Raw genomic sequence first — 14,986 nt, 5'->3', positions numbered from 1 at the left:
GTGCCACAGACTGATAGCATCCATGCCACGCCGTATTGAGGCAAGAATTCATGCAAAAGGGGCCCAAACCAAGTACTTAGTACATATGCATGATTATACTTTCTATAGGGCCGGCATTTCTGTATTTAAAAACCTTTTTTTATTGATTTTATGTAATATTCTAATTTTCTGAGATTTTGAATTTGTGGTTTTTATAAACTGTAAGCCATAATAATCACAATTATAACAAATAAAGGCTTGAAATATCTCACTTTGAATGTAATGAGTCTATATACTATATTAGTTTCACCATTTAGGTTGAATTACTGAAATAAATTAACTTTTGCACGATATTCTAATTTTTCGAGTTTCACCTGTATATCAATGGCACAATTTACCCCATGGTATTTTCTCAAACGGCACAACTTACACCACACCGGGGGCAAGTTGTGCCACAAGACAACTTTTTTTCCGAAAGCTATATTTCTTCAACGGTTTATTCCAGATCCAATGTCTTTATTGCCAAGGATGCACAACACCCTGAAATATATGTACATATTTGAGTTGGAGACATAACTGTCAAGGCCTCGCTTAAACATAATTTTGAGTAAAAAGTGGCACAACTTAGGCCACTCTCCCCATGTCTAATACATCTAGAATATATGGAACTTTCACTTTTTGAATGAAATTAGATTTAAAAAATTGCTTTTCCATGATATTCTAATATGAGTTTCACCTGTATACTACTTTTCTGGTCTTAATTTTTCATTAATAGCCCCTTTTACACAGCCATTGAAAGCCGGGAATATGCCGGAATTTCGGCCCTCTGCCCTGCTGTATAAATGTGACCGTTGCGGAACGGGGGAAGAAAGGTGCGAGAGATTGTTCCGGGAATTTTACTACCTTCGGGGGGTAGTAGACACAATCAGTTCTGCCTCTCTGTATAAATGCGGCCAGCTTGTTGTTGCGGAACAGGGGGGCGTTTGACGTTCCATAGCCTACGTTCTAAACATGCAACCATGTTAGCAGTTTAAGGACCTGTGTTTAACATTAACCACGGCGGCCTGATGTCCCGTAAAAATCACCAAATAAAAGGAACTAGTTAATCTAGCTGGTCATAAGGTCCGCTGCTCAATCCAAACCCCCACGCTTCATTTTGCAGAGTTTATGAGTCTATTTCTGCCCAGGGGAAGTTGTACAATGGGAAAGCTAGGCTAGACTAAGCTAGGCTGCGACCGGATCGCCGCCGCTATTATTATCCTAAGTCTGAGCGTATATCCACACTTTATTTCTGTCTACAGTAACGTGACTTCACACACTGTGTGTATGTGTATGTCTGATTAGCAGATCGCTGCCCTCACAAAGAGACTCGCTCACAGCCAACCTGTCACACAAACACACAGTGAGCGGAGTGATTTTGTCAGTTTGGTTAACAGTCCCAGTGATGTTGGACTCAGCGCATAGCGAGATCAACTGGCACATCACGGGGACAGTAAAATACGGCCCTCTTACTGCAAGCTCCAGCACTTCTGCTCTCAATTCACCGGCCAGTGTTGTTGTTGGAAAGCAGCTGACCAGCGCGGCGCTAAATGTTTACGTCACACCTGATGCTGTTTACAAGCACCTCTTTCATTCCGGAACGCTGTGTAAAAGGGGCTACTGATGCGCCAGCAGGCCGGCATTCCGTTCTTCTTCATGAGCGCGATCGTGTGCTCGTACAGAGTGAACGGCAGCTCCGTTTTGGCTATCTGGTAAGCCGTGTTTATGAGCTTCTCTAACCTGCCGTTGTTTTCACTTGTCGCTCGTCTCACCCACATATTTAGCGGGCCGGAAGAAGGGTTGTCAGCAACCCGCTTAGCGATTAGACAGTTTATGTGGCTCCTGCTTTTATCGTGCGCTTCTATGGTCTGCTTTCTGTAGTTCTCATTCCCTTTAAAAAACACACCCCCCCCGATCCGCTTTCGCAGGGAACTGTCTGCAAATTTGGCAAAACAAGCCGTGGTCGCCATTTGCAAGCCAAGGAAAAGGACGTCTTCCAGGACGGTAAAAATGAACGCTTTCTTTTCGTTTCCGCGTAAGAAGACATTTTTAAAATCCGCCAGTTTGAAAAAGGCGGGAGGGCGGGGTTATAGCGTCTCTCGTGTGTACTTTAGCGAATCATGATGTTGTCAACAAAAAATACACAAACTGGGATTGGCCTGCATATGATTTTACTGGCCCCCGGGCCATCGGGCTATACGTTATGTCGAACCCTGCACTGTCTGTGTTTAAGTGGATGTCATTGAGGACCTTAACCAGAGCAGTCTCAGTGCTGTGGTGTTGTCGAAATCCTGACTGGAAAACATCAAAGCAGTTGTTCATTGTTAAGTAGCAATGATTTTGCTTAAAATGGTAGGTTAGATATGGGCCTATAATTGTTCATGAGCGATGTATCTACAGGGCTGTACGCTTATTTTTTAGGTGGTAGCACTGGTGCTAGCAAGCAAAAAAAATCAGTAGCACAAAAATAAATTTGGTAGCACACAAAGTAGGGGAGAACGGGGTAATTTGTCACATGGGTTGGATGTCACATTCGTTATATCTCGCCACCAGAGCGCGCTAGCTCTGAAATGTTGATATAAAAAAGGTCCAGAATTGGGATCAGAGGTCACATACATAGACTTCCTTGGAGTTAGACTGCTGCATTTCAGGTGAGAGGATGTTTTGTGTTTTTCATGTCAAATTCAAAATATTTTGCTTCTCAGTATTTTTCTTCTAGGCTTTTACACAATGGGTTTATAACAAAACACTTGTTACCCTCAGAAAGTGTGAAGGGTAAACTATAGTTTAGATTGTGGTTAGCAAGCTAACTAGTTGTCAGATGGTTGTTGGCCTTGATGCTAGCAAGAAATTCAAGTTGGGGTTGGTCGTCAAATTTTTTGGGGGGTTGGTTGTCACATGTTATCTCAAGGCTGCAGCCAGAAAATGAACTCAATAACGAAAGAAATTGTCAAGCTGTATCCTCACTGACACCCCAGAGAAGGAAAGAATAGAGCAGGAAAAGGCAGCTAGCAAGCAAAATAAAAAAGGGCAACAAAATCAAAACAACCCAGTGCATCCCAAACTAGACCAGCTGCCAAGGCTACAGTAAGTTATGTAGGCCTATTTGTCAACTTGACAATGCAATTAAACATTCAAATTTGGTTCTGCCTCCTTGCCTTCTTTTTAAGATTTTTCCCATTAAGATAACATTGTGACAAACAACCCCATAGTGTGTGACAACTGACCCCTTGATGGGGTTGGTTGTCACAATGTGTCAGAGTGTCTTTGATGGTAAATTACTTCTTCATTACAATAAGTTGGAAAAAAAGAGAGACACACATTTCTAGCCAACACCTTAAGCTTCAATTTAATGTAGGAATGGCTATTGACAGATGTTTTGGTGATGAGCAATTCTCACTAGAGTAAATAGTGTGCCTACTTACCCCGTTCTCCCCTATGATCGAAAACTTGCATAACCTTAACCCTTACATTTCGCTCTAATTACCTTTGAGCCTGTCATCTTGGTCTCATTTGAGAATCTAAATTAATATTATATCCTAGTGTGTGCAGTAATAATGATAGAAAAATGAATAGGGGTGCACTGATTGCAATTTAGACAAAAGAATCTAACCTGCCAATTGCAATTTTTTCGCTGATTCAGAATTATTTCTCCCCATAAAAATATAAAAATAATATCTATATCTATATATTTTTTGTATATACATATAATTATTATATTATTAATAATATTTTTTTAGAAAATGTCCTGTTAATTAAAAACAAACTTTAAAACATTAAACATAGCATATTAAATAAATAAGGCTACATATTGGCACAATTTAGGATAAATTAAATAGGTTGTTGTGAATGTGTTGGGAGTAGCTCTTCCGTGGCTTATTATTTCAAACTTTGTTTAAATAGACTACTGTTGACTTTTCTCTGCAGCTGAATGAGTTGCCTTTCAAGCTAGAGCACTAGTGCTGTAAAGCACTAACTTCCTGTTCTTACCGGCTTCAAAACAAAAGTCAACTCACGTTTGGGTGGTAACAGGCTTTTAATGTGAAAGCGCACAGGAAATGTTCTGTTTGCACACGCGCTAACTTAACTGCGGTAATGTTAAGAGCAGAGAGCCGTGTCCTTCCGGTTATTACCGTTGGTGAAGTTTATCGCCGCACGAGCACAGATCCCGAGCACACATCTTTCACCATCCAAAGTGGAGGGTGGACTCAATACCTCAATACTCAATACCTCAAAGCAGCATCTGCTCGTTAGCAACCTGTGCACTAGTGCGAGTGGACTTGTATTCATCATCGCACGTGATCAATTTCAGTAGCAAATGCGATCAAAACTGTTGCACTGTACAGCCCTGATCTAGATTGTTCTTTTTTAGGAGTGGCTTGATGACTGCTGTTTTCAGGGCCTGTGGGAATACACCTGTCCGAAGGGACATGTTGACAATTTGTAGAACATCTGAGGCCATACAGCTAAAAACAGTTTTAAAGAAGCCTGTGGGAAGAATGTCAAGGCAACAGGAGGAGGAGTTCAGGTGTTGTATAATGTCCTCCAGGTTTTTGTGGTTTATCAGATAAAATTGTGTCATTGCATTTGGATTGATTTTAAGTGGGCTTAGCGATGACACATATGTTGAACTTTGTATTGATGCAGTGACAGCTTGTCTAATTTTGTGAATTTTCTCAGTAAAGAAGGAGGCAAATTCATTGCAGGCCCTCGTGGAGAGATGTTCAGACGCTACTGACACAGGAGGGTTTGTTAATCTGTCGACAGTAGCAAACAGGGCACGTGCATTGTTGTTGTTTTTGGTGATGATGTCAGAAAAGAAAGACTGCCTTGCACTTTTCATCTCTGAGTTAAAAGTGCAAAGTTTCTCTTTGAAGATGTCATAATGAACCTGGAGATTTGTTTTTCGCCAACTGCGTTCTGCTTTACGGCACTCTCTTTTTTCTATTCTGACCTGCGGGGCATTTCTCCAGGGAGATCTTTTCTTACCAGAGACAACCTTCATCTTAGTGGGCGCAATAGCATCTATAACACTTGTAATTTTGCCATTAAAGTTGTCTAAAAGCTCATTAACTGAGTTACAGGGGAGGGGTGGTATTAAAGAGGACCTATGATGCTTTTTGACTTTTATGACCTATAAACGTTGTTATGATGATTCATAGTCATGCTTAACCATACTAAATTATCAAATAATGACTTACATGCATTTCGACGTATTCCCTGCTGACCGTCTGGGGTGTCTGTGCAGAGCACTAAACACTATTCTAGCCAGTCGAGAAGTCACGTCTTCAAAGCGGTCTACCCTTTCATAATTTGTGACGTCGCATAAAAATTTGTGACGTGACCACGCGGATGTTTCCATGTATGGTAATGCTGTCACTTCCCTGTTCGCGTCTGCCTCGCGCCCTTATAGGTCCATGCTCGCGCTTCCCGCCACTGAAAGTGTTCCGGAAGGAAGGTAACCAATCACAACGGAGTGGGGTTTGCAGGAGGGGGGGAGGGTAGCGGAGATGGCCGATGCACAGGCGGAGGGAGCGGAGATTGCCGAAGCACACACACTCAAGTGTTGACAGGATGTGCTGGATCGCCAAAATAAGAGAAAGAGCTTCCCGAAAATCTACATAGTTTTTTGTGATGTGATTCGTGTCAGGTTGCTCTATAGCAGTGTAAAACAAGAAATTAAGACCAGAAAAGTAGTATAATAGGTCCTCTTTAAAGAAAATGCTTGAATAAATGTTTCACTGGTATTTTCTGTAATATACCGTTTTTTGATTACTTTTGATTAATCAGTTGTGTGCACAGACATTTTACTCTCAAAAAATAAACAGGAATGGTCTGAGAGGGACCTATATCTGCCACTGTTACGTCTGAAATGTTCATTCCTCTGGAAATGATAAGGTCCAGAGTGTGCCCTTTGTTATGAGTTGGTTTGTCAACATGCTGATTTAGTCCAAAGTTGTCAAGGACACAGCACAGTTCTTTCGCACATCTGTCCTCGGGTTTGTCGATATGAATATTTAAGTCTCCAACAATGAATACACAGTGAAACTCAATACAGATTACAGACAGCAGCTCAGAAAGGTCATCTAAAAAGCTTGTATTGTATTGTGGTGGCCGGTAGATATTGATGAAAATAGCTCTAGAGGCTGAATTTAACTGGAGAGCCACATACTCAAATTAATCAAAATTGTAGAGATTCTTTAAACAAAATAGCAACCCCCCCTCCTTTTTTATGCACTCTGGATTCACTCACAAAAGTGTAGTTTGGGGGGGGGGCGGACTCTATCAGAACAGCTGAGCTGTTATCTTGGTCTAACCAAGTTTCAGTTAAAAACATAAAATTAAGATTGTGCCTAGTAATAAGATAATTAATTAAAACATTTTACCTGCCAAGGATCTGATGTTTAATAAAGCTAAATTTAGTGTGTTCGAAGCATTGTCAGCCCGATTTATTTCAGCAGATTGTGGCTGAAGAGGAATGCTTATCAGATTTGATAACAGTTTCCCGTTTCTTGAGATAAACCTTGAAAAACAGGGCCCCGGCTTATCCTGTGGGTCGAAGGCGATAACTGTGTAGCCGCGGCACAAAAAACTATGTAGAATAGATAGTGGGGAAACTATAGGTTACTTTCGTAACCCCTGAGTAACATGAGTGAGATGCCTCACTATGGGATACGCCCCCTCCCGTATTCGCAGAAGCACCAATAACATTACGCCAGCCCTAATTGGCTGGCAGTCAGGACCTCACGCCTTATAAACTCCTGACGCAGCGTCACTCATCATTCAAAAAACAAGCACACCTCTTCTTGCTTCCCCCAAATAGCAAGAAGGGCGGTCCGGTGAGACATCTCACTCATGTTACTCAGGGAACAGGGGTTACGAAAGTAACCTATAGTTCTCTTTCTTAACATTCGTTTCGATGTCTCACTATGGGATATGGAGACTCCTGTATTGCCAGACAAGCTTATCTCGACGACTGACTACCAACCCCCCTCACCCAGAGGTTTGTGGACCAGGCAAGTCCCCCAAGGAGCCCACGCTCAAGACAGCATGGGCCAGGCTCGGAGACGTCGCATCCAAACTTATAAAACCTTGCAAAAGTGAGGGGCGATGACCAGCTAGCTGCAGAGCAGATCTCCTGGATAGAGACCCCCCTAAACAGAGCCCAAGAGGTCGCTAGACCCCTGGTAGAATGAGCCCGCAGCCCAGCCGGGACCTGAAGGCCAGCACTAGAGTATGCCAGTGAAATAGCATCCACTATCCAATGAGAATGTCTCTGTTTTGTGATGGGTTTACCCAAGTGAGGTTTAGCCCAAGACACAAATAACTGATCTGCTTTCCTAAAAGCCCTAGTTCTCCACATAAACATGGGCAAAGTGCATGTAGCCGTTCCAGCTCCTCCGAGCCATTAGGCGGTGGCTGGAATGCTGTCCGGTGAACATGTATTGATCACCTTAGGGACGAAGGCCGGGTTAGGCAACAAGGTCACCCCATGGTTACCAGGAGTGAATCGCATGCATGCAGGGTGTACAGACAGAGCATGCATATCAATCAATCAAACTTTATTTATATAGCACTTTTCATACAATCAAATGTAACACTAAGTGCTTAATACACCCACCCCCCCCACCCACCACCATATCACTCACCCGCTTAGCTGTGGCTAAAGCCAACAACAGAGCCACCTTAAAAGACAAGACCTTCATGTCTGTGTTCTATAGGCTCAAAAGGGTGCCTGGTAAGAGCCTCCAGGACCACAGCCAGGTCCCAAGAGGGCGTGATAGGTCTGGAGCTGGGTAACAGTCTCCGGGAACCTTTCATAAACCTACAAACCAGAGGGTGTTGACCTGCCGTCAGCCCTCAAAACCAATATGGCAGGCAGAAATAGCAGCCAAATAAACCTTGACTGTAGAAAATGCCTTCTTTTTGTCAATTAAGTCCTGTAAGAAGGACAGAATTGCACCAATTGAGCACTGAAAGGGAATTTCATGTGTCGTAACTAGGCCTGTCACGATAACAATTTTTTCTGTGCGATTAATTGCCCCAGAAATTATTGCGATAAGCGATAATATTGCCGTTTTGAGACCATTTTCAACAAATATAATGATAATGGCATAATAATGCAAGTACACCCTTTCGAAGATCAATAAACTTTAATTTTTAAAGAACACTGGAACTGGACGTCTGGAAGATATTTAAAATATCCAGAATAAATTAACAAAACAACCAAAAACAATAAATAAAATTGACTCAGTCTATTTGTTTTTTTCCCAAGCTGGGAAAACTGCATCGGGTGATTGTGTTTAAGGTGAAGATTCAGGTGTGTTGTATTGGCGCGTTTGGTTGATATTAGAAAATGCTGTGTGAGCATACGAAACTTGTATATCCTTAGATACCTGTTTAAAACACTTAAATCTAGGATAGGGCGTATGCCGCTCCCCCCTTTCTTTGGGACCAGGAAATACCTCGAATAGAACTCCTCCGCTTTCTGATCGGACGGCACTATTCGAATAGCATTTTTGTTTAACAGAGCGGAAATTTCCTCTCGTAGTACCTGGGCAGACTCTCCCTGAGCACGGGAAGCAATCAGGCCGTTGAAACGAGGAGGCACCGTGGCAAATTGGAGCCTGTAGCCCTTGGAGAGCGTTTTTATCACCCACTTTGACGCTGTGTATTTTTTTCAACTCTCTATCCGTAAAGATAGAGGGGAGTAAAGCTCTGTCTGACCTACACGATCTTTGGAGATCTGCTTTTGCTGTACAATGCCGCCCTCTAGCGGTTGACAGTGGTCGGCTCGCCCGGCTACTGCTGCGCATGCGCGAGCTGATAGACTCGGGACAGAGTTTGAGACTTGTCACCCCAGGAAGGGCGTTGGCCCCCCCTGGCGGTGTTATAGGGGATAATAGCACTATGTTTTGCAACTTTGTGTTTATCACTTTTTTTCTGATTGAAAAATTGTACTGTGCCCTCGGCTGTGTTCCTGGCTGCGACAGTGAACACATTTTTATTTTCACAGTGTGTAATGTGCTTGTGAGACTCAATATTAAATGTGGCATTGAACAATCCAACATTTGAACAGCGTCTCTTCTCCTCTTGGCCGGAACACACAAACAGGGCTCCGGGCCCTTGCGTGGCCAAGAGGGAGAGTTGGCACAGGGGATGTCTTCCCCGGGCACACTGGGAGGCCGGGCTGGGGTCGCCAGGGAACAGCTGGCGCCTCCAGCAGTAGTTGGGCCGCTAAACAACCTTCTTCCTCCTCCTCACCTGGCTGGTGGACGGAGTCGGCTGGCCTGCCCGATTAGGGGGTGCGTTGTAAGCCGTCTTCGGCCAGGCAGGCTTGGACTCGGCCGGGGCGACGTACACTGGGGCCAGTGTCGGAGCTTTGGGTCGCCTTGGGATGCGGAAAGTGGGCGGGCCGCTTCTTGAGACCGCCTGGGCAAACGGTCGCCTGGCAGGTTGCTGTGCAGCTGGCTGTGCCCTCCGAGGTAGACAGAGCTGCAAAGCTTCATCATCTTTCTTCTTGGCCTCGCACCTCTTTTGCATAGAGGCCAAAGCAGAGCCAAAAATACCCTCCGGGACGACGGGGATGTCTAGGATGTCCTCCTTTTCTTTTTCTGACAAATTTGTCAGGTTAAGCCATCTCGCCCGTTCCTGTAGCATCAGCATTGACATACACTTTCCCACAGATTGTACGGCGCAGCGCTGGACGCGCAGGCAGATATCCGCGATGGTGGTTATTTCGTCCCATACTGCGGTCTCTGGCACGTCAATCATGTCCTCGAAAAGCTCCGCTTGGTAGGCGGACAACATGGAGGAGACATTGAGCGCTCTCACGGACAAGGCAGCCGCCTTGTAAGCCCTTTTGGTCATGGCTGACTGAAAACGGTCGGACTTATTGGGGAGAGTTGGTGGCCTAGATGAGGCAGCCGACAGATGGGGGTGGAGGTGGGCAGCAACCAACGGTTCCATGGGCGGAGTCCGGGCCATGGCATGCTTATCCATCCCTTCAAAATCCAAAGAAGACGACCCTTGGATTGGGGTCTTGCTGGAATACGGTTTGTCCGTCCAGGAGACTGTTACTTCATCCAGGAGTTCCGGGAACACTGGGAGAAGTTGCCTCAAAGCCCGTTTAGCCTGGGGTAATTTCTTCCCCTCGTAACGGGACCGCGGGGCCTCCGCCACGGCAGCTGGCCACGGGATTTTCAGTTTCTCGGCTGCGCGTTTGCACACGTCGTGCATATCCACGCTCAAGGAGAGCCGAGGCTGTGCAGCCCCTTCTTCCCCCATGGCGGCGGAAAGGCACGGAGAGCCGGTCTGTGTGGCGGGAACGAAGGAAGAATCATCTTCGTCGTCCTCGTCCGACACCAGAAAGTCATCCGCTGACTCGTCCTCCTCATAGTCTAGCATGAGGGGCGGCTCGTTCAGCGGGTTTAGCAGGTCAAGTGTCGAGCCCCAGCCTTGAACCTCCTCCTCAGGAATGTCCTCCTCAACCAGGTCGGGTTGGGGTTCCTCGCGGTTGGCACCGGGCAGGACGGGGTCCCTATTCGAAAGGCAGGCTTGGCGAGCCAGCCTTCTGCGGAGGCTCTTCAATGTAAAGCGGGAGCAATGCATGCACGAGCCGGGGTCGTTGACTGCAGCCCGAGGCAAGCGGAGCATACTTTCGCTGAAATCTTGTTCCCGCAGGTGCACAGGCGGGTGGATTCCGTCTGTTCCCTGGGGATAGACAGCTTTGCAGCTGTATCCATTTAGCTGGTGTGCTAAAGGGAGAGAAAAAGAGGGTTATCTGGAGTGATAATCCTGTAAATTTAACGCTAGCTCGAGCGGTAGACAAGCTGCAGTGAGGTGACCGCAGCTGTGTCGTTAGCTTGCTAGGTATAGCCAAGAAATCTCGCAAAAAAAACGTACCTATGGTGAAGGCAGTCCACTGGTAAATGCAGCGCTAGCGTCCGGCTACGGAGGTGTCCACTCCGACAGAGGACAGTTGAGCTAGTAAGTGGCAGAAACCAGAACGGAGATATATTGCTTCGGAAGCGAGAAGAGGTGATTGAATGACGAGTGACGCTGCGTCAGGAGTTTATAAGGCGTGAGGTCCTGACTCAGACGTCATGACTGCCAGCCAATTAGGGCTGGCGTAATGTTATTGGTGCTTCTGCGAATACGCGAGGGGGCGTATCCAATAGTGAGACATCGAAACAAATGTTAAGAAAGAGAACTCTTCATGTCATCTGGGGGCTTTCTGCATTCTCTGTCAACACTCGGCTTCATCTTTCTCCTCCCCTTCACCCCCCTCCCGCGAACCTACTCTGTTGTGATTGCTTACCGTCCGGAAGACATGCGAAGGGAACGGGCCTGAGCGTGTAGCAGCATTACCATATACGTGGAAATTCGCTTTTCCAAAATTTTAACAAATTAATCGCGACTGGTGTCCCTAGTGTTGAGCGCTGTTCACTGCTACCCCTGACTGTCGGCAGGGAATACGTCTAAATACATGTAAGTCATGATTTGACACTTTGGTATCGTTTAACATGACTAAAAAACATTCTAACAACATTAATAGGTCAGAAAAGATGAAAAGGCATAATAGGAGCTCTTTAAAGAGCTATTTCACCGGTGGAAATATGAAGGTTTATTGGACTCGCTGATCCTATGTTGTATATGTGCAAACATTTTAGAAATCGGTATATCCTAGCCTGAGAAAAGGCAGAAAGAGTTTTTTTATGGTCTCTCTGGCTCGAAAGTAGGAAATCCTCCAACTACCAGAGGTGGGCAGAGTAGCCAAAAAATGTACTCAAGTAAAAGTAAGTTACTTTAAGATTATAATTACTCAAGTAGAAGTACTCGTAAAAATTATTACTCGAGTAAGAGTAAAAAAGTATGCAGTGAAAAGACTACTCAAGTACTCAAGAGTACAAGTAGGCCTACTGAATTACTCCGGATTTATTTATTTATACAGAGCAACACAAACGGTACAGAATAGACACGAACATAATATAAAACAGCAATGTTCAAATAAAGATATGTTAAATAACATAATTTTAAATAAAACAATAAATAAGGTATTTAAAAATCAAATGAATAACCCTTGAACTCAAACAATAATACATTAATTATCTGCCAAATTAAATACATCACCCTTCAGATAAAATGATAATAAATTAGGCTTGTCCAAAATTATATTAATTAAAACCAATACACTTATAACACTGTTGCAATTGTTTTGCACATACACATTTTAAAACAAATTCCTAAAATATGTCACTGGCCCTGAGAAAATTATCTAGGTTGTGTTTAGCCCCAAAAATATAAAACACAAAATTAAACTTCGTTACACATCAAAACCTGCTGGCACACTCACTTAACGTATGAAACTAGAGTGGCTGAACAAAGAGACCACTCGCAGACTCTCACACAGCCAGACTGGGGCATGCGAAGTGAGTAGGCTACAGGGAGAACAGGACATGTGTCAAAGAAGAACAGTTTCTCTGTAATTGCGAGTGTGTGGGAGTCTGTGTCAATGTGATTGTGAGTGTGTGATTGTTATTTTGTGAGTTAGTGTGATTGAGAGCTTGCGAGTGTGTGAGTTTGTATTTGAGGCCAGGGGTGTGGCTATTGCTCCTCGGAATCAGCGGTTTCTTCCATTTTCTCGACTCACCCAGATAGTCGGTAAAATATGCGTTTAACCTACATGGCACGGCCACGGACACAACATCGGTGAGGAACCGCAGCCTTTAAAAAAGTCCGCGGACATTGTTGAGCCCATGGTTGAGCCCTATGACAACATGACAACACTTGTCATGTGACTGAAGTGGCTGCATTTGATTGGCAAGCTTTTGTAATGTGGTTTTTATTGGTTGAAATAGTCACGTGATAGAGATGTTGGCTGAAGACGTCCCCGGGAAGAGAAATCATGAGAGAAATAGCTCTCGCATGTAATAAATAAAATATATAAAAAAATAAGGTAGCCAAATGGAACGACGTAAAAGTACCGTTCTTTCTTCAAATATTTACTCAAGTAAAAGTAAAAGTATGTTGCAATAAAACTACTCCTAAAATTACAATTTATTCAAAAAGTTACTCAAGTATTTGTAACGGAGTAAATGTAGCGCGTTACGACCCACCTCTGCCAACTACCATAATGCACTGTGCTCGCTGCCCTCAAAGGCCCCACCCACCTTTTCCGTGTTGTCTGGTGGTCTGACCTCTGACTCTGATGCGAGTTGTGTAAACAAACTACGTCCCGTGTTAATACAGTTTCGCAAAGTCAGTGTCTCACTGCTGCAGTGCTGCTTTTACCAGCCTAGTTTTTACATAGAATTTTCCTTTTGATAATTCCCATTAATAAAGCGCTGTGTGGCTGCTCTGATCTACTAACACAAATGCCGGGGGAAAAAGAAAGGCAGACGCAAACGCAAGATGTGTGGCGGGGATGAGTAAAAATAAAAACTTACTGTGTTGTGCTCAGGGGCCGTATTCACAAAACATTTTAAGGCTAAGAGTAGGTCCTAACGTGCTGATTTAGGAGTAACTCTCAAAAATAAGGGGCGTTTCACTCCTAATTTTAGGACTCCTAACTTTTTAAGATAAGTGTAATTCACAAAGCATTTTAGCGCTAAAACTAGCTCCTAAATCTATAAAAAGCTAGGAGTCCTCGAGAGGACTCCTAAGTCACTAAGAGTAAATCACAGACAACTATTTAATGGTGTTTTGGAGAGATTTAATGCTAGTGAGCTTTATAAAAGGTACCTTTTAATAGCTGTAAGGGTTTAATGATCTTAGTAAAGCTATATTTAGAAAGTATTGACACATTTATATTTATTATATTGTTATAAAAAAATATTTATTAAGTTCATTTTCCTCCAGTTGCTTTGGGTTTATGATGCACTGAAAGTTACTGTTGGTGTCACGTTTGGGTTTAATTTCCTACTAGAGAAGGCCTATATGTGGCGCTTCGCAGCATCTCCTCCTTTCCACAGATCCGCTACTGTATAGTTGCGCGTCTCGCCTTTTTCCTTCCGCATGTAGGCTACTTTACGATTTCGCCGGCTGTTTCTAAATTGTGAATTTCCTGGTTTGTCGCTGTCTGACTATTGCTGCATAGTCCGCCATTGAGAGAAATACAGTGAGAGTGCATGGCGTGCAGCTGTTCAATGAGGATATTTTTCCGATTCAAATCATTGTAAAATTTAAAATTAATAGACCTATGTGGCACTATTGTAGGTTAATTGTGAACAAATGTGTGGGAAACCCTGCAGTATCTTGGTTTCATGTTAAATCAGTGTCACTTGTCATTAATTGTATATAAAAACTCTTTACTTTAATACAGCGACACGATATCGATATCTCCCACAGTGTTTCCATCATAAATTCACTCTTAGCTCTCATTCCCTCTCAGCCAATCACTGTGGGCATAGAAGGTATGAACATGACAGCATCCATAGCAACAGGGTCAACACCGCCCTCTAGTCTTAGCTAAGGAGTCCCTCCCATTCCTTAGTAAAAGTTGGTCTTATCAGCTTTGTGAATAGGTTTTAAGAAATTACTCCTTACTAAGAACTTTTAGTGCTCCTTAGGAGTACTCTTAGCGCTAAGATAAAATGTTTTGTGAATACGGCCCCTGATGTCCGTCTCTCCCTGCAGGCTTTAGCTGGCGTTTCCAGTTTATCTTCTCGATACTGAGATATGTTCTCTCAGTAACTTCACCGTAGCTTTGCTCCGGTATGGACAAACAGTGCACACATCGACTCCACCAGTTCATAGGCACAGCGATTGTTCCTCGTCGTCACCCACAGGCAGCTGCTTGTGCAGCTAGCTTCTCCTCTTCCTCTTTACGACTATCAATTCTTCCTCGCTGTAATTATGCGTGTACAGGTAGACCCGAATGTCTGTTCACTGCAGGAAACATTAAAAATCTCTTTCTGGCGTTACAAATATAAAATGTCCTTCTGCCATGTCAACTCTGGCCCAGAAG

The 14,986-nt window shown here is 43.9% G+C and overlaps 1 protein-coding gene across 1 annotated transcript in view; it reads left to right on the top strand.

Annotated features, from left to right (window-relative positions):
• The window catches only part of ect2 (epithelial cell transforming 2), a 106,395-nt gene that overhangs the window by 76,434 nt on the left and 14,975 nt on the right, over positions 1-14,986 (top strand). The window lies entirely within an intron of this gene.

Source organism: Ammodytes marinus (genome assembly GCF_949987685.1).
Source record: "Ammodytes marinus genome assembly, chromosome: 8".
Classification (NCBI taxonomy): Eukaryota; Metazoa; Chordata; class Actinopteri; order Uranoscopiformes; family Ammodytidae; genus Ammodytes; species Ammodytes marinus.
Note: the sequence above shows the minus strand (reverse complement) of the source record. Positions and strands in the feature narration are given on the sequence as shown.